An 18,839-nucleotide genomic window follows, 5' to 3' on the forward strand; every position below is an offset into this window, starting at 1 on the left:
AGAGAACAAAATAACCCAGGAAATTAGAGGAGTACATAAAAGCTGCCACTCCCCTCTCATTTGATAAGCATCAGGTTACGAACCTAGCTTATGTTATTATGAACAGGACAAACTGCATGCTCCTGATGTATGTGTGACGAGGCCTGTGTTCGATTCGTGGCCACGAGCCAAACACTCACCATTGGCCTTGAATTTGCTGGGATCGGGTAAATTTCAATATTAAAGTTGGCAACCTGTAAATATCCTGCTTTTAATTGCAGTTTGCCACTGGAGAAATACGGAATGGTACACTGCTGCTAGATGTCTAAATCTGCTGTGTTTTAAAGGAGCCATCAGTCTGCAAGTGACTGAAGTTGAAACAAATGTAAGAAGTGATGATAGCCACTGGCATATTACCAGATTTTCTTCTCCTATATGGCTATCTTTCTGTAGAAAATGTGAAGCTTCTTGGCCTTTTGGCTAAGATCAAGCATCAAGTTATGAGTTATAAGAGCTATTAAGATTGTTGCTGGATCATGATTGGATGTTGGAAGACCTGTTAGTTGAGCTGACTGGCTGTTGGTGAATGTTTATGCTGGCTTCAGCCTAACACAAATTCCGGGAAAAGCCAACCTAGAACTACGGATTCAGCACACACCCGTGTCCCAGGTCAGGAGGTGACCTGGAAGAAGGTGTACTGGTTAGAACATAGAACATAGAACGTAGAACAGTACAGCACAGAACAGGCCCTTCAGCCCACGATGTTGTGCTGACCATTGATCCTCATGTATGCACCCTCAAATTTCTGTGACCATATGCATGTCCAGCAGTCTCTTAAATGTCCCCAATGACCTTGCTTCCACAACTGCTGCTGGCAACGCATTCCATGCTCTCTCAACTCTCTGTGTAAAGAACCTGCCTCTGACATCCCCTCTATACTTTCCTCCAACCAGCTTAAAACTATGACCCCTCGTGTTAGCCATTTCTGCCCTGGGAAATAGTCTCTGGCTATCAACTCTATCTATGCCTCTCATTATCTTGTACACCTCACTTAGGTCCCCTCTCCTCCTCCTCTTTTCCAATGAAAAAAGTCCGAGCTCAGTCAACCTCTCTTCATAAGACAAGCCCTCCAGTCCAGGCAGCATCCTGGTAAACCTCCTCTGAACGCTCTCCAAAGCATCCACATCCTTCCTATAATAGGGTGACCAGAACTGGACGCAGCATTCCAAGTGCGGTCTAACGTCTAACCAAAGTTTTATAGAGCTGCAACAAGATCTCACGACTCTTAAACTCAATCTCCCTGCTAATGAAAGCCAAAACACCATATGCTTTCTTAACAACCCTGTCCACTTGGGTAGCCATTTTAAGGGATCTATGTATCTGCACACCAAGATCCCTCTGTTCCTCCACAATGCCAAGAATCCTATCCTTAATCCTGTACTCAGCTTTCAAATTCGACCTTCCAAAATGCATCACCTCGCATTTATCCAGGTTGAACTCCATCTGCCACCTCTTAGCCCATCTTTGCATCTTGTCAATGTCCCGCTGCAGCCTACAATAGCCCTCTATACTGTCAACGACACCTCCAACCTTCGTGTCGTCTGCAAACTTGCTGACCCATCCTTCAATCCCCTCATCCAAGTCATTAATAAAAATTACAAACAGTAGAGGCCCAAGGACAGAGCCCTGTGGAACACCACTCACCACTGACTTCCAGGCAGAATATTTTCCTTCTACTACCACTCGCTGTTTTCTGTTGGCCAGCCAATTCTGTATCCAGACAGCTAAGTTCCCCTGTATCCCATTCCTCCTGACCTTCTGAATGAGCCTACCATGGGGAACCTTATCAAATGCCTTGCTGAAGTCCACATACACCACATCCACAGCTCGACCCTCATCAACCTTTCTAGTCACATCCTCAAAGAACTCTAAGGTTTGTGAGGCATGACCTGCCCCCCTCAAAGCCGTGTTGACTGCATTTAATCAAACCATGCTCTTCCAGATGGTCATAAATCCTATCCCTCAGAATCCTTTCTAACACCTTGCAGACAACAGACGTGAGACTTACTGGTCTGTAATTGCCAGGGATTTCCCTATTTCCTTTCTTGAAGAGAGGAATTACATTTGCCTCTCTCCAGTCCTCAGGTATGACTCCAGTGGAGAGCGAGGATGCAAAGATCTTCGCAAGTGGCAAAGCAATTGCATTTCTCATTTCCCAAAGCAGCCGAGGACAAATCTGGTCCGGGCCTGGCGACTTGTAAATCTTATGTTTGACAAAATTTTCAGCACATCAGCTTCCTCTATCTCTATCCATTCCAGCATGCACACCTGCTCTTCAAAGGTTTCATTCACTACAAAGTTCGTTTCTTTCATAAAGACAGAAGCAAAAAACTCATTTAGGGCTTCCCCAACCTCCTCAGATTCCACACACAAGTTCCCTATGCTATCCCTGATCGGCCCTACTCTTTCTTTGACCATTCTCTTATTCCTCACATAAGTGTAAAATGCCTTTGTGTTCTCCCTAATCGGTTCTGCCAAGCCTTTCTCATGCCCCCTCCTGGCTCCCCTCAGACCATTTTTGAGCTCCTTCCTCGCCTGCCTGTAATCCTCTAGAGCTGAGCTTGACCCTAGCTTCCTCCATCTTATGTAAGCTACCCTCTTCCTTTTGACGAGAAGCTCCACCGCTCTCGTCATCCAAGGTTCCTTTATCTTACCCCTTGCCTGTCTCAGAGGGACATATTTATTCATCACTCGCAACAACTGTTCCTTAAACAGTCTCCACATGTCTATAGTGCCCTTACCATGGAACAATTGCTCCCAGTCCATGCTTCCTAACTCATGTCTAATGGCATCATAGTTTCCTCTTCCCCAATTAAATATCCTCCCATTTTGCCTAATCCTCTCCTTCTCCATAGCTGTGTAGAATGTGAGGCAGTTATGGTCACTATCACCAAAATGCTCTCCCACCACAAGATCTGATACCTGCCCCGGCTCGTTTCCGAGCACCAAGTCTAGAATGGCCTCTCACCTCGTCGGCCTATCGACGTACTGAGTTAGGAAACCCTCCTGAACACACCTTACAAAAACAGCTCCATTCAAACCTTCTGCTTGAAGGAGGTTCCATTCAATATTGGGAAAGTTAAAGTCACCCATTACAACAACCCTACTACGTCCACACTTTTTTCCAAAATCTGCCGACCTATGCTTTCTTCAATCTCCCTGCTGCTATTGGGGAGCCTGTAGTAAACCCCTAACGAGGTGACTACTCCCTTGCTGTTCCTAATTTCCACCCATACTGACTCGGTAGGCAGATCTTCCTCGACTGGTTGATTGAATGTATTTTGTGAAGAGGGTTCTGCTGGACTGCTGTGGATTCCAAGCAGCAGACATCTCCTGCCTGCAGGATTTCCCCAGTGGTGGGTATTTTTATGTGACTTCCCCCAAATTCTTGGCAAGTTACATGAATGTGGAGAGTGGCAGCAGTGATGTGTGGACCCCTTCAGGATCTGGACCAGCAAACAGCAGGTGAAGGTAACCCTGAGGGCAGATGTGGATAGGAACATCCTCCGCCCAACGCCCAAATTTGTATTTAGTGGGAGCTGAGGCTACCTGACGTATGCAGAGCAACCCAAGGTATGTCATACCTGTTGGAGGACAGGACACGTGATGGCAGAGTGCAAGGTGACTGTGCAGGAACTGTATGGAGGAGGGACAGCTGGCAAAGGACTGCCGAAAGACACAGAATTGTAACCATTGTGGAGAAGCAGGCCATCTCTATATGATATGCTTTTCTCAGGGGGTCGCACCAGCTCAGATGGTGAGTGGGAGCAATGTGGGCCAAACCCTCCCAAAGAACAGTAAAAGTGCCACCCTCCAGCAGGGAAAACTGTACGCCCGCTTGTTAGAAGGAGGGTCAAGCTGCAGAAGAGAGACATGAAGCCAGCGCAGCAGCGGAACAGACTCCTCCCCCTCCCAAGAATCTGAGTCAATGGTGGAGGAGATGATGAAGGAGGTGGGAGTGGAAACTGTTCAAGAAAAACAAGGAAAAACCTCACCAGGCCCCCATATCGCAACAACAGAACAGGAAGAGGCAGCTACAGGATGGCCACAGAAGCTCCTCTGATGAAGAGGATCCACAAAATGGGGGCCATCATCAAAAAGCGGGTCAAGGTTATCAGGGATAAACAGAGGAGTACTACCGTGGATGTCAGGAAATCCCTGGCAAAAAACTCAGCTGTCCACTGCCAGGAACCTGGGGCCTCCCTCCACATCACAACTCCAGGTAATCGAGAGTAGCAGCACTTCAAGTAAGGAGCAAAGGACGACAGCTCCATTTCCCACACCACCACTCCCCCCCCCCCCCCCCCCCCCCCGACCCCGCCACATCCTGAGACGGGAAATGGCCCAAGAGATGAACTGGATAGCTACCTCAACCTTGTGAGAGTCCAACTGTTTGCCCACATTACGGGGATGCAGGAACTACCGCAGTAATAAGATCTCAGGAAAATGGACATCATGCTCTAACCATTGTTTCAACCTAAAATGGGTTTTGTAAACTGTAAGTATTAACAGGGGTAGTGTTAAATCTACCATGTGATGTAATTCCACATTAGCTTACCTGGCCAACATTAAAGCAGACCTCCTGTTTCTGCAGGAATGTTGGTTATCGCACCTCAGCAGCTATAAGAAATGGTTGAGCTTGTGGGCCAGTTGGCCTTCCATTTGCTTGGTGAGCAAAGCTTGCTGCTTCTCTGACCTGGGTAGTCTGCTGTGAAGAGTCAACTTCACCATCTCTGAAGTTAAGGAAGTGGTGTGTGAGCGCCTCCTCGCAGACATTATGTAGAGGAACGCTCCCTGAGACTGACTCTGTATGTCCCAACGGTAAAGAGCTTCCACTCCTGCTGGTTACATGCTGGCAGAGACTTCAACCGCATCATCGATTCGGATCGACAATCCGGTGTGGGGGATTGGGGTAGACTGGAAGCCACGTCCAGATCCCTGATGGAAGCGATGATAGACACCAAGCTGCATGACTTCTTCAGCACCCCTGCAGATGTAGCACAGCACAGATACACCTGATCATGACCAGACGGGTCAAACCACTCGAGAATAGATTTTCTGTTTGTGCCCTGAGCATACTTGTTCAGATCCACCAATGTCAAGCCAGAGTTCTTTTCTAACCACTGCCTTATATTCGTCAACTGTCACCTGCAGGATGACCAGCAGGCTGGCAAGGGAATGTGAAAGCTTAATGTGAAACTGTTGACCCCAGAAAACATTTGAGGAGTTCAAAAGAGATTGCACAGGTTGGAGAACCATGAAGCACCACTTTTGAGTCTCTGGGGGTCTGGTGGGAACAGTCAAAGGGAACATCAAGAGGTTCTTTTATCCTCAAAGGTGTTCAGAAGGTGAGAGAAAGAGGTGGAGAAAACTGTCACAATGTAGATTATAAAATCCTGCCTAAGGCCATGGTCAACCAGGTCAGGCCTGCTGTGCAATTGGTAATTCACCCCAACCCAGTCTGGGCAGGAAGATAGCTGAGAGCCTTGCGCTCCTCAGGGAAAGGGATACAATCATCTAGGTGTAGGACTGAGGGATGGATACCTGCCTCATCAGCCTGGACCAGGGTATTGCACGTATACCTGATGGCTGTTGTCTCCAAGTTGGGCTTCAGGAAGGAAATCTGCAATTGGATCCCACTGCTTTCCACCAACATTGTTAGCACAGGCCCAATCAATGGGTGGGAATCAGAAAGCTTCCTAAAATAGAGTCAGACAGGACTGCCCACTCTCCTGTCTTGTTTGTACGCTGCATAGAGCCCTTTCCCGAGTCCATCAGGAAGGAGCGAGCCTGAGAGGGGTGACTGTTTCAGGCGGCGGAGGCCTGCAGGTCAAATTCTTGATGTAAATGGATGAAGTTGCTGTTTTCTGCTCAGATTTCCAATGCTGCCCTCACCCTGATGGCCAACTGTGTGTGTGGCTGCATCAATCTGTGCATAGATCCTCAGTACATAGTAAGTAGTGACACTTGGCACCTGAGATTTTACCTATGTCTGGCATTGTGCAGGATAGGCTTGGCCTCATGGCCGTGGAATACTCCAAGTAGTTGGACTGTCGCATACCACCTTTTTCATTCAAGGAGAAATTTGTGAGGAACGCCTTTGACCATAAGCCCATGAGGCCGCGGTCAGCACGTAGTATCCTCGAGATCCTTCAGGAAAAGGAGAGGATGGATCTTGAGTGGTTCCCTGTGCAGACTGCCCAAGCCATTTGGCAGAATGCCACATCACCGGCGCTTTCCAACAAGCACCAGGACATTTGCTTGGCTGGTGGTGAGAAAGGCTCTGCCTGTGAGATTCTTCATGCACACCTGAACTCTCTGTGCCACCACACACTGCCCTCCAAAGTGGCTGCAGAGGGAACAAGACTGTCTAACACCACCTTCTGGAATGTGCCTGTGATAAAGCGGGAAATGCAATGGTTTTTCTTGAGGTTTGTCCCAAACAGCTCCATGACGCAGGACTCTGTGCTCTGTGGTCTGTTTCACAGGACATACACCAAGACCAACATCACCTGTGCCTAGAGGACCATCAGCATGATAAAAGATGTGCTTTGGTCTGCCTGAAACTTGCAGGTCTTCCAGCTGTAAGAATTGACCCCAACTGAGTGTTGCAGTCTTGCACATTCCAAGGTCTTGGACTATGCGCTGAGGGACACAATAAAGCTTGGGGCAGCTGCCACCATGGCACAGTGGGGAAAGACCACCATGTAAGGTCCTTCTGCCAAAGCAAAGCAGGGGGTCCATTCAGTAACCAGACCCTGCTGATGCCAAGAGTTTAATTGTAAAAATAGAGAAGGACAGATGCCAATATTTATTTTATTTGCTGTAAGTAATGACCATATAGATTGGTATGGCTACATTTAGCTGTGTATGCACATAAATACTTTATTCATGGAAGGAAATCTATATTTGCAATTTTAAAAAAATGAGGCATGAGTGGAATGTTCCTCTACTGAGGTCGGAAGGGAGAACAAGCTATACAACTGCACAAACACACAGATGCCTTCAACCAGAAACCAAATCAGTGCAAGGTAACTCTGGAACTAACATTTACCCAATCTTGCATTTATTTAGAGCACAGGTTTGGACCATGTCTCTCTGTGCTCAATTGAAATTCCACTTAATGTCTTCCACCTGTATACTAAATACAGTGGACGTGCAATTAACATAGACGAAGCTATCCATATAAATGAACACACTTCCGCAGAATAAGAAGCTTAATGACTTGACCGCAGAATCATCAAGTTTGTTACAGGGCAGAGGGAGGCCATTCAGGCCCACGGTGCCTGCACTGGTTCTATTATGTAATGCCAACCTCCTGCCTTTTCCCTATATTCCTGTAAGCCATTTCTGTGGAAATAATCATGCCCTCTTGAATGCTTCGACAACATTTCCAGGCAGTGCGTTCCATAACCCAACTACTTGCTGCAGTTTTTTTTTCTCCCATCACACTTGGTTCATTTGCACATTGCTTTAAATTTATGCCCTCTCATTCTTTTCTTTCTGTATAAGTGGTACAGTTTCTCTCTATCAACTCTGTCAAGCCCACTCATTATTTTGAAAACCTCTATCAAATCTTCCATCTATCTTCATAACTGAGAAATAACTGATCGGGGAGGCAAGGTAAGAAAAGATCCGCACACTGGAAAAACAAATGGTGCAGGTAATGTTAGACCATTTGTCAGAATTAATTATCTAATATGCAGATGATTTCAATTTTATGTTTAATTTAATGGGTTAATTATCCTAACTCTTAGACAATCTATTTAGATAAGATGGGGGGAAAAAAAGAGGAATCTTGTTTGAACCATATATGGTTCGGCTTTAACAACAACAGAAAGACAGACTATCTGACTTGAAAATGCATAGTTTATTAGCCAAAATTTGTCTACATTGTACTGGCCAATTGAAAAATTTGTCAACTTGGCATTGGTACAGATTGTAGAGGTTGTTTGAGCTGCTAGTAATGTCTCTGCCCACGAAAGGTTCTGTTGTGCATGTTCTCTTCTCACAGCCAGGGTGGCAGTACAGGAAATGGCCTGGAGGAAGGGGCAAGATATGACCAGGCTTCCTTTGCATTGTAGATTTTAAAAGAAGCAAAATAGTGTGGATGCTGGGAATCTGAAATAAAAACAGGAAATGATGAAAATACTTGAGTCAGGCAAGTTGTGCGGAGAGGTGAACTGATTTACTTTTTGTTAGACTTGGGAAAAGTAACAACTGTAATAGATTTGATTTGATTAGATTCCGTATAGTGTGGAAACGGGCCCTTCAGCCCAACAAGTCCACACCACCCAGACCCATCCCCCTATAACCCACACACCCCTGAACACTACAGGCAATTCAGCAAGGCCAATCCACTTAGCCTGCACATCTTTGGACTGTGGGAGGAAACCGGAGCACTTGGAGGAAACCCATGCAGACACGGGGAAAATGTGCAAACTCCGCTAATCGAGTAAAGATATAACATTTGCCCTTTTTACCCCCTCCCTTCCCAATGTTCAAGTCCAAATAATACCTCTTTAATGTAACTTTGAATGACTTGTACTACTTTTTAAGATATTGTATTCATTGCTGATAATATGGCCTGCTGCATGATGGAGAGACCAAACTCGGATTGGTCTGTTGAGTCTGCAAAGTCTAAGCTGAGTTTATCACGTTAGTTTTCTGCTCTTACTGTAGGAATGAAGCTCAGCCTAAGTTTGAGTAACAATGTCTCATCTTTCAGTTAGGCACTGCAAAACATATTGGATTTAACAATGAGTTGAACAATTTCAGATTGTTATCTTGCCCTCCAATTAATTTCTGTTTTGTGCTTTTAGTTTTGGATTGTGGATGTTGGTGATGATTCTGTTATTCCTATTTAATGCCTCCTCTGGATACATCTTTTTGATTTCTTTCTTTGTCTCAATACAATATCTCTTTAGATATGCTGTTTTGTTCTTTTTGTGAATTGTTCTCTCCTGTTTCTGCCACAGGCTTTCACATTTGTTCTTTTCTTAGCTGATCTCTCTCAGCACTTGCTATAATACCAGCTACATCTCTTCATTGTTTCCAGTTCTGACTAAAGGTCTGAAATGTTTCTCTTTATAGATGGAGTCAGATTTACTGATCGTTTTCTCACAGTTTTTGTTTGCCATTTTCACTGACATTTTCATAGCATTCGTAACTTTGGGTCAGATACTATCCAAGAGAAGCCATTTCAGAAATAGTTCAGGAGCAGATTGACACTCCCTTTAAACTTTGTCTATGGGGCTCAGTTATTCAAGTTTCCTCTCTGGTTTCAACCAAAAGAGGTGTTTTTTAACCAAGCCTGGCAAGTTTATCTTTGTGCCCAATATTTTTGCAGGGGCACAGACAGAGAGGTGTTCCCAAAATACATTGAATTATAGTCTCTGTGGAATGGGATTTGGAGGACCTTTTTAAAAAAAAATCCTAAATCATCAGGTAGAAAAATGGGAACTGAAGAAGTTGTGGGTTCAAAAAAAAACATATCCCAAAAAACAATGAGCGCTTGAGAATTTACAGAACTTTCAAGCTTATCTGATCTAATATCTGTCATTTGTGCCTTTTACAACACCTAGCAACACAAATTGCTTCATTTCTACAGCCAGTGATTTAGAACATAGAACATAGAACATAGAACAGTACAGCACAGAACAGGCCCTTCAGCCCACAATGTTGTGCCGACCATTGATCCTCATGTATGCACCCTCAAATTTCTGTGACCATATACATGTCCAGCAGTCTCTTAAATGACCCCAATGACCTTGCTTCCACAACTGCTGGCAACGCATTCCATGCTCTCTCAACTCTCTGCGTAAAGAACCTGCCTCTGACATCCCCTCTATACTTTCCACCAACCAGCTTAAAACTATGACCCCTCGTGCTAGCCATTTCTGCCCTGGGAAATAGTCTCTGGCTATCAACTCTATCTATGCCTCTCATTATCTTGTATACCTCAATTAGGTCCCCTCTCCTCCTCCTTTTCTCCAATGAAAAGAGACCGAGCTCAGTCAACCTCTCTTCAAACCTCTCTTCATAAGATAAGCCCTCCAGTCCAGGCAGCATCCTGGTAAACCTCCTCTGAACCCTCTCCAAAGCATCCACATCTTTCCTATAATAGGGCGCCCAGAACTGGACGCAGTATTCCAAGTGCGGTGTAACCAAAGTTTTATAGAGCTGCAACAAGATCTCACGACTCTTAAACTCAATCTCCCTGCTAATGAAAGCCAAAACACCATATGCTTTCTTAACAACCCTGTCCACTTGGGTAGCCATTTTAAGGGATCTATGTATCTGCACACCAAGATCCCTCTGTTCCTCCACGCTGCCAAGAATCCTATCCTTAATCCTGTACTCAATACGTTTGGTTTAAGCTGCTAACATTGAAGCAACTAAATCTCTCACTGGATACTTTAGAAAAGAGCAAAATTTTAAAAAAAAGGTCCTCTCAGGTTTTGAAATGCAATGTTCTAAATTGTGCATTGCCTCCAATTTCTCATTTCCAAGACTGGTGAGTGTGGTTAGCACCATTAAAATCATGAGCAATTCTCAGTGGACTCCCCACAGTCTGCGAAAGCACAAGTCAGGGGTGTGTTGGAATGCTCTCTGTTGTTGAAGTAGCCCTTGATCAGTGTGGTACAGATATGGCTGCAGTAACAGAATTAGCATGCCTGCTTCAGCACTTTTGTAAGGTCATAAGTTAGAGTGATGATATTTGAATTGCATAACTGAAACACTGATATGGGAAATGTGACATGGCTTTATCTTTTATACCGTTTAATTTCTATTTGGCTAATCATACTGGGTGTCATTGTTAAATGTTCACCAACTGTCAGAAATGATGTAGCCTATCTAAAATGGGTACAAATTTAATACTAATGATGCCTCCCCAATTCCTGAACACGTGTTCAATTTTGAGTACATTACTATTGAGTAAAATAATCTCTGTTGATATTAACCACAGTATGATTAATTCCGTCACCCTTTTTCCATTCACTATACTGAGTAACGATTGGACATAGAATTATTAGTGATGTACTTCAACTTTTCGTACAGTGTTCTTCATCAAAAGTTTTTTTTAAGATGCAAAATGGTCATCCTAACACTCGTTATCTAGATTATATGCTTGACCATAAAAAGAATGAATTTGAAATACTGAAGCAGGCTTAGCTCTCACTCAAATCCTGTTCTGTGCAACTAAAGGTGAACTGCCTGTGTGGAAGATCAAAAACTAAGGAGCGTGCATTCTTCAAAGACCAGACTCTCTTCTGAAAAAAGACCACATCAGCTGGACTGAGGGAAAAAATAGTCTCCAGGTAACATAGTTAATTCTATTGGAATACAGACTATCTGAAATTTTCTGCTCTTGACTCAGTATAGAATTTTGTTCAAAGCATGAAATATGGATTGAAATAATTCTTTCATGGAAAATAACCTGATTCAAGTTTCATTATGTTATATTATGGTCATCAGTGCTGCAGAAAATGAGCAGATTGCTCTTAGATTCTTGATTGGCAAAAGAAATGAATCAGTCCACTGAGAAGCAAAGGCTACTGATTACCTATTTCCCCCACGAGATTTTGATGGTCCGTTAAATCATGACATTGTGTATAAAGAATTTATTTTGGTAAAATGTAACTTCTATTGTTAGTCTTGATTGAGCTGTAAGACAGGTGCTGTTGACTTAACTCCTGGCAATTAAATTCATGAGCACACTGTGGTCAACCGTTGGAAAGCGAATTTTTGTATTCCCTCAATGAGGCTAATCACATTTTCTACTTAGCATCCCCACTCTCGCCTGAGGTGTAGCGATCCTGCGGTTAAACCACTACCACTCGTCTCTCTCTAAAAGAACAGCCCTGTGATCCATTAAAACTACAGTGATTTAGCTTTTAAATGTTTAGCAATGAGAAGATGTAGTTTCCCCTACCTTCCAATCATCTGTCTTGAGTTCCTCCATAACCCCGTAGGCTTTTCTGGAAAATCTGTTTTCTTTGCTTTTTTGTTTTCTTTGCTCTCATCTCAGATTTGTGAAATGTTTATGTCTAAAAAAATTGAGTAAAAATATCTTTCTAGATTTTTCTGCAAATTGGACTGATCTACAAAGTATAAATGTGCAACAAAACCTTTTGTGACTGGATACACAAATTTTTAAGGTGACTTGGTAAATCATGAAGTAGGCCTTTATTTTAATAAAAAGCACAAGGATTAATTATTATTAAAGTTTATTTAAGTATAATTGTAATACAAAGAACTGAATTTTCATGGAGCTAAATTGATTCTAGAGATATTTAAGAACATTGTTGGAACTTTATGTCGATTCAAACCACCATTTCTGATAATTCTCACTTTTTTTATTGACTGGGGAATGAGTGTTATATGAATTGTATAGTGGGAAATCCAAACTCAACAGGAGCACTGGAATTAATGCTGTGTTCAAACAGACCCTGTTTCCACAAATCCAATGGCCTTTAATATGGAGTGTGAAATTCTACAGGAGGCATGGTACTTGTGAAGGCTGGATTAAAATCCATTTGTCTCAAGATCTGAAATTCTTTTCATGCCTTTAAACATGAAATAAAACTGACTGAAGCTGTTAGTTAGTGAAAAACAAAGAAAACCCATCATTAGCAGACCATCTGGTGTAGTTTAGAAAAAAAAAGTCATTAAACGTATTTGGTTTCTTCATTTGCAATAACAATCACTGTTGATGATTCAGTGTGATTTGGACAAGTTGAGTGAATGGACAAATGTATGCCGGTTGAAGTATGCTGTAGATAAAGGTGAGATTATCAATTTAGGTAGCAATAACAGGAAGGCGGATTATTATTCAATGGCAAAAGATTGAGAAAAAGGAAGGGGCAATGCAATCTTGCTGTCTTTGTGAACCAGTCACTGAAAGTAAGCAGGTGCAGAGATTAATGCTACGTTGGCCTTCATAGCAAGAGAATTTGAGCACAGGGGCAGAGATGTCTTTCTTCAATTTGATCTTAGTGAGACACCTGGAGTATTGTGTGCTAATTTGTATCTGAGGGAGGATGTTCTTCCTATAGGAGGAGTGTATCAAGCATTTACCAGATTGATCCCTCGGATGGCAGGACTGATGTATGAAGAGAGACTGAGATTTAGAAGAACAAGGGGGTGAAATCTCCTAGAAACTTGTAACATTGTGAATGTAGGAAGGATGTTCTGATGACTAACAAGGGGATCCATAAACAGGCAGCAGCCTAAGCATATGCAGTAGGCCATTTAGAACGGAGATAAGAAATTTCTTCACCAAAGAGTGGTGAGCCTATTGAATTCTCTGCCACAGGAAGTGGTTGAGACCAAAAGATTGGATCTTTTCAGGAAGGAGTTAGATGGAGTTGGATACAGTCCTTTGAGCTACCTGGAACAAAGGATGTGGGGTGAAAGTGGGAACAGGGTATTGAGTCGGATAACCAGCTTGACACAATGAATGACAGAGTAGGCTGAAATGACTGACTTGCCCATTCCTGGTTCTATTTGCCAATTCTCAAAGGCTTCTTTTACAATTGAACCCATCATGAATACTTGAGTTCCAAATTTCAAATTCAATTGTCTCTGTGGGTCTGTAATCACATTTTTGGTTTTTATGAAATTGTTCAAGGATAAACTGTCTTCACATAGTTAGTGAATAGACCTTTGTCTGATAAACCCATTGATCATGTGAGGGAATTAAAACAATTTAAATCTGTTAAGACATGAATAGTTTTAAGTTGAATTTATACTTTGTATGCTAACGATAGGAAGACAAGGTTTAGGTTCATTTTTGTGTTCTTGTTGGTTAATGCTAAGAAGTCTGGAGGTCTGTTTTAGTAAGGTTTTAAACCTACATGGTGAACAGTTCTGTACATTTCAGTAAAAGCAGAGAAAAGAAATTGCTGTTGCTTAGTGACAGGTCTAATAACATAAAGACAAAATAATTCAAACTCAGTGTGTGATGTGGGTCAGGGAGTGAAGACCTGCTGGTGGGGGTTAAAATCATAATCAGTTTAGTTTGCAGTTTGTCTTGAATGCCTCGGTGACCGATACTTGCTGAAGGAACAAAACATTTATTGACGGCTCGGAAGTTCAGTGAAAGGAAACTGGGGGCAGCTATATCAGCCTGAGTCTGCTGGAGATATTGGTGGTTCTTCACTGAGGTTTGACTATCTGTAACACTACAGCCGGGATATAAACAGTATCATGAATGAGTCTTTTCCTGATATCTACAGTTAAAAACTTTCCAATTATTTCTAATCTGTCTAGTGTATTTTTTATTCATTTGTAGGATCTGGCCTTCGCTGGTTGGCCGGCATTTATTGCATGTCCGCAATTGCCCCTGAGAAGATGGTGGTGAGCTACCGCAGCCTACCTGCTGTGGGTTGACCCATAATGCTACCAGGGAGGAAATTCTAGGACTTCCTCCCTAGTGACAGGGACGGGATGGCGATTATATTTCCAAGTCCAGATGGTGAGTGGCTTGGAGGGGAACTTGCAGGTTGTGGTGGTGTTCCCGTGTCTCTGTAGCCCTTGTCCTTCTAGATGGAAATGGCTGTGGGTTTGGAAGGTGCTGTCTGAGGTTCCTGGGTGACTTACCACAGGGCATTTTCTGCAGCATCAGTGGTGGATGTTTGTGGACATGATGCAAATCAAGTGGACTGCTTTTTTCTGAATGGTGTCATGCTTCTTGAGTGTTGTCGGAGCTGCACCCATCCAGGCTAGCGGGGAGTATTGGAGCATACTCCTTACTTGTGACTTGTAGATGATAGACTTTGAGGAGTCAGGAGGTGAGGCACTCACCACAGTTTCTCTAGCATCTGACCTGTTCCTGTAGCCACTGTGTGTTTGTTTATTTGGCAAGTCCAGATGAGTTTCTGGTCAATGGTACCCCCTAGGATGTAACCCCCTAGGATGTAACCCCTAGGACAGCGGGGGATTCAGTGATGGTGACATCATTGAATGTCAAAGGGTGGTGTTTAGATTGTCTCTTGTTGGAGATGGTCATTGCCCGACTAAATATAACTTGTATTATTTGTGTTTAATAAGTATGTTGTTCCTTGTATTGAAGGTACAGCTGGATAACTCTGTATAGTTGTGATATCATCAAATGATGCACCTTTAAAATGGTACAGGAATGTTTACTAGGTTAACAGTTCACTTAAGAGGAGCAATTGAAACATTTTAGGTCTGAAAATGAACAGTTTAGAGACCCTTAAAAAAAAAAGGCTCTTCTGATGGTGGGACATTTTAAGAAAATAGGTGAAAAATATTTCGTCTATTGAATGGCTATAACTACAGGTCATAGATTCAAAATCATTGGCAAAAGACCATTAAGTAAAGTGACATCCTTTTACATATTGTCAGGATCTGTAAAGTACTAGCTGGAAAAAGGGTTTTCCATAAATAATTTCAAGAGGGAGTTGAACATATTTGTGAATATTAAGGCAACAAGTAAGAGTGATTGGCGAGCAAAATTTCTACTAGTTAGAATATCTAGGACTCTTGGCAAAGTAGGGATGTAGACTTGGGTCACAGATTCTCATATGAGAGGCTACGTTTTCAATAGTTTTATCTTAGCAGAATTGTGTTTTTGAAATCTCATTTTACATGCTTGATGCAACAAAGAGATGCTCAGATAATATGAATGCTGGCAACTATTTCTGACACACATGTAAGACAAGGTACAGAGATAGCCTTTCTAATCTGGCTTCCACTATACAGAATTTCTCATATCCCACTGAATTGTTTCAGCCCTTGATTCTCATTTATGAACAGCCATGTTCTATCCAAAATCCCTGGTGATGGTTACCACTGGTAGTTTGCACGTATGCTTAAGTCTATCACTCGGGTCATGGAAGTCCTGATGGACATAGAGACTAATTCTGTAAATCCTTTTAAATGCTTTGGTGGGTGGGCTTTAGCAACGCTGAAACGGAGACACTTCTCCAATATACAATCTCTACCCATCCCTCCTTTTAATTTTCTTCCCCTTCTAGCTGTGTAATTCACACAACAATATAATCTCAGCTCTAATTTTCAGAAACCTGCTACAATGATAGTGTCCATTTGAAAAACTTCCAAACAGAGCACTGCTGTGCCATGAAATCCAAACAGAAAACAGATTGAGATCTGACCACACTGCAATGAGCTTTCTACATTCACCATGCTTCTTCACTGTTGATCCATGTTTTAACCTCTGATCATATCGGGCACTGCCCTGGAGCAACATTTCTGTGATCCTAGTAATTTGCTAAAGAACAGACTGCTAAGCAGCTGATAGACCTTGCAAGCCACTTGTGAGCACTGCAATTGGAGTGCTGTGATAGTAGTAGCTTGAGTCTGCATGGCAACAAGCTGGGTCTCCATGACAACAGAAGATTTCATGACCCAGCCCTGAGCTTCCACTGCATTACTTGGATGTTCAGTGGATTTTGCCTGCGTCACAATGGAAACAGAGACATTGACCATTAGATACCACTTTATGGTTCGGTCTTCACATGCTTGCAAGGAGCTAGCCATCACTTTGGTGCCGGAAAGGATGGACTCTCATTGTTCTATTCAATGCTTGAGCCAAATTCTTTTCTGCTGCTTGATAACACTGGCATGGCCTGTAAGAGGCCTTGGTGCAACAAGTCACTGCTGAAAATAAATGGGAGCAGTGGGGAAAATCCATGCTTAAAATCCCAAAAACACTTGGGGGAAATTCCTGGTATATTACACCAGTCTGTTTTATCAGCCTTCAAAATCTGGAGAAGTACAACTCTCCATGCAAGAAACCGTCATCTGCAGCAACAGTGTAGACACTTCAGAAACAATATATTCAGTGATATTAACATTTCCTCAAAAATTTCAATTGATTTCTGTTGGGCTTCTCTCCGAGCATCGAGCCTGGTCTTGACTTAATTAACAATTGATGTAATACTTCTTTCATGTTTGCTAAATTGGGTAAAAACTTCTCCAGTTGACTCACCATTCCCATAAATCATTGAAGCTCCATGAGATTTTGAGGACGTGGAAATTCTGTAATCCACCCTCATTTTCTGAGGATGTGCTGTTATCCCTGATGTGCATACAATGTGCCCTCAATTTTAGTTGTTGGTTGTGGGGCTTTTATTTGTTATTGAGTGTAGCACCTCCTCTCTATTGGCATTGTATGCTCTCACTCCAGTGGCAAAGTGCCAAACTTTCCTGGATATGTATCACCTTGGGACAGCTTTGTACTTTACTTCCACACATATGTGAAGCATGTCTCTGAGTTAACCAATAGACAGGGCAGCATCTTAGAGAGGTCTGTGATGTGGGTGATGGCAAGATGTGTGGCAGAATTGGACAGAAGCCTGGTGAGATCCATCTCCAAGCTGAGTTAACAAAGTGTGGAGCTGGATGAACACGGCAGGCCGAGGAGCACAAAAGCTGACGTTTCAGGCCTAGACCATTAATCAGAAAAGGGGGAGGGGGAATGAGCGATGGATGTCTCTGGAAGAATTATTGTGGATGTTAACTTAAAATGTTTCAAAATGTCCCTTATCATCATCAAGAGCCACCAAGGACATGATGCTGATGGGAGACATACTTGGTGAATGCAATTCATTGGGGAGCTATCCTGACATAGCTCCTCCCTATTTTCTCACTTTCTCAGCAGCAAGCCACCGGAGGGTTGTCATAGGAGCGAGAGTATCAAAACAAAAAGGTGAGCCTAAAGCAGATATGAATAGGAACAGTAGAAACATTACCAACACTGCCTCCGTTTCATTATATGACCTATTAGCATACCCTTTACACTGTTATCCCTTTTGTCATTTAGTTTCACAAGTCAGAGATCCCTTTTCGTTCTTTCCTACCTTTCTTTGCATCTGAACTTAAAATATTTTACATGTCCATGTTCTTTCTGTTCTCAGGAAAGTCATCTATCTAAATCATTACCTTTTTGTTTTCTTTTCATATGCTGCCTGACCTGCTGCATATCACTTTGATTTTGATTAAAGACAAAGCTTAACTAAATGGAAATTAAAACACTTTATCATCTTTTGAGCAACTTTAACCCGCAAAGACAGCTTTGCTTGCAGATAACAAATATGGAAATCCTTTCAAATACACACCACAGCTCCACAATGTGATTGTTTGCTTTTTAAGAAGATAGTGTAGCTTTAAATACTATAATAAGCTACTGCTCAGAAGTTACAGATTCATTTGTGGTATTAGGTGTTGCACATTTATTCAGTAATATATTCGTGTGGCTGCTTGTACTTAATCATAAACCTAGCTGTTCTGGAAACCCACTAATTCTCTGTATCACCTATCTGTGCAATTATCTTGCAGTTGTCAGAGGAAGGATGTATGTTTTAATATAGTTTGTTCTGTAACTATTCCCAGTAATTTACAGCCGCTTCCTGTTGCAGCTCTCATTTATCATTCTGATAGGTCCCAGTGCAACTTGTTTCTGAAATATTGCTGTATGCTAACCGTGAGAAATTAATCATGTTTCACCCTGGATCCTGTAAATAAACATGGGCCCAATTTTTAACTCCTGGGAACGAGTAATTTCCTCTAGCCTGGCAGAAACTAGGTGAGTGATCAATTAAAATAGGCGCAGATATTTACCCACTTTGATTCTACCATGCCCTGATATTGTCTTGTTCTTTGATCAGACGAGAGACCCTCAAGTCACCCGCACCTGGCCGTCAGTTTTAGTCAAAGCGCTGAAGAGCAGGGTAGTGATGGTCTCCTCTTCAGGTCAGACATGGTGGAGGCTGATATGTGGTCAGTAGAGGACCATGCACTGAAAAGATAAG

General features: G+C 42.7%; 1 protein-coding gene across 7 annotated transcripts in view; it reads left to right on the forward strand.

The window, feature by feature from the left end:
* LOC125461299 (extracellular sulfatase Sulf-2-like) overlaps positions 1 to 18,839 on the forward strand; it is a 299,570-nt gene that overhangs the window by 86,848 nt on the left and 193,883 nt on the right. For 6 of the 7 annotated variants that reach the window (XM_048549894.2, XM_048549900.2, XM_048549899.2 and 3 more), the window contains exon 2: positions 11,248 to 11,360. The exons of the other annotated variant lie outside the window; for it this stretch is intronic. The gene's annotated coding sequence lies outside the window, so the exon portion shown is untranslated. The remainder of the gene's footprint in view (positions 1 to 11,247; positions 11,361 to 18,839) is intronic. 7 annotated transcript variants of the gene reach the window in all.

The sequence above is a fragment of the Stegostoma tigrinum genome, chromosome 19 (assembly GCF_030684315.1).
Source record: "Stegostoma tigrinum isolate sSteTig4 chromosome 19, sSteTig4.hap1, whole genome shotgun sequence".
Lineage (NCBI taxonomy): Eukaryota > Metazoa > Chordata > Chondrichthyes > Orectolobiformes > Stegostomatidae > Stegostoma > Stegostoma tigrinum.